Genomic DNA, 1998 nt, shown 5'->3' with positions numbered 1-1998 from the left:
TTTGATCTTGCTCCTCTAGCTCTTTCAATTTTGATGATAGGGTGTCAATTTTAGATCTTTCCTTGCTTCTTGTGGGCATTTATTGCTATAAATTTCCCTCTAAACACTGCTTAAAATGTGTCCCAGAGATTCCGGTACATTGTGTCTTCGTTCTCATTGGTTTCATAGGACATCTTTATATTTGCTTTCATTTCGTTGTTTATCCAGTCAACATTCAGGAGCCAGTTGTTCAGTTTCCACAAAGCTGTGCGGTTCTGAGTTAGTTTTTGAATTCTGAGTTCTAACTTGATTGCACTGTGGTCTGAGAGACTGTTTGTTATGATTTCTATTCTTTTGCATTTGCTGAGGAGTGATCTACTTCCAATTATGTGGTCAGTTTTAGAGTATGTACAATGCAGTGCTGAGAAGAATGTATATTCCATGGATTTTGGGTGGAGATTTCTGTAGATATCTATAATGTCTGCTTGGTCCAGTTCTGAATTCAATCCTGGATATCCTTATAAATTTTCTGTCTCGTTGATCTGTCTGATATTGACAGTGGTGTGTTAAAGTCTCCCAGTATTATTGTGTGGGAGTCTAAGTCTCTTTGTAGGTTGTTAAGAACTTGCTTTATGTACTTGGATGCTCCTGTATGGGGTGTGTATATATTTAGCCTTGTTAGCTCTTCTTGATGCATTGATCCTTTTACCATTATATAATGCCCTTCTTTGTCTCTTTTGATCTTTGTTGGTTTAAAATCCATTGTATCAGAGACTAGGATTGCAACTCCTGCTTTTTTTTGCTCTCTATTTCCTTGATAAATCTTCCTCCATCCCTTTATTTTGAGCCTATGTGTGTCCTTGCACATGAGATGGGTTTCCTAAATACAGCACACTGATGGTTCTTGACTTTTTATCCAATTTGCCAGTCTGTGTCTTTTGATTGGGGCATTTAGCCCATTTACATTTAAGGTTAATATTGTTATGTGTGAATTTGATCCTGCCATTTTGATGCTAGCTGGATGTTTTGCCAGTTAGTTGATGTATTTTCTTCATTATGTCAATGGTCTTTACCAATTTGTACATTTTTGGAGTGGCTAGTACGTGTCGTTCCTTTCCTTGTTTAGTGCTTCTTTCAGGAGCTCTTGTAAGGCAGGCCTGGTGGTGATGAAATCTCTCAGCAATTGCTTGTTCATAAAGTATTTTATTTCTCCTTCATTTATGTAGCTTAGTTTGGCTGGATATGAAATTCTAGGTTGAAAGTTCTTTTCTTTAAGGATGTTGAATATTGGCCCCCACTCTCTTCTGGCTTGCAGGGTTTCTGCTGAGAGATCTGCTGTGAGTCTGATGGGCTTCCCTTTGTGGGTAACCTGACCTTTCTCTCTGGCTGCCCTTAGCATTTTTTCCTTCATTTCAACCCTTGTCAATCTGATGATTATATGCCTTGGGGTTGTTCTTCTTGAGGAGTATCTTTGTGGTGTTCTCTGTATTTCCTGGACTTGAATGGTGGCCTTGCTTGCTAGTTTAGGGAAGTTCTCCTGGATAATATCCTGAAGAGTGTTTTCCAGCTTGGATTCATTCTCTCCGTCACATTCAGGTACACCTATCAAATGTAGATTAGGTCTTTTCACATAATCCCATATATCTTGGAGGCTTTGTTTAATTCTTTTCACTCTTTTTTCTTTATTCTTGCCCTCTCATTTTATTTCATTGAGTTGATCTTCAATCTCTGATATCCTTTCTTCTGCTTGGTCGATTTGGCTGTTGAAACTTGTGTATGCTTCATGAAGTTCTCATGCTTTTTCAGTGACATCAAGTGTTTTTCAGCTCCATTAAGTTGTTTATATTCCTCTCTAAACTATTTATTCTAGTTATCATCTCATCTAACCTTTTTTCAAAGTTCTTAGTTTCTTTGCATTGGGTTAGCACATGTTCTTCTAGCTCTGAGAAGTTTGTTACTACCCACCTTTTGAAACCTGTTTCTGTCAATTCATCAGATTCATTCTCCATCCATCTTTGA

The sequence above is a fragment of the Cebus imitator genome, unplaced genomic scaffold (genome assembly GCF_001604975.1).
Source record: "Cebus imitator isolate Cc_AM_T3 unplaced genomic scaffold, Cebus_imitator-1.0 Scaffold947, whole genome shotgun sequence".
NCBI classification, from domain to species: domain Eukaryota; kingdom Metazoa; phylum Chordata; class Mammalia; order Primates; family Cebidae; genus Cebus; species Cebus imitator.
The sequence above is the reverse complement of the archived record's forward strand: the minus strand, read 5'-3'. Positions refer to the sequence as shown.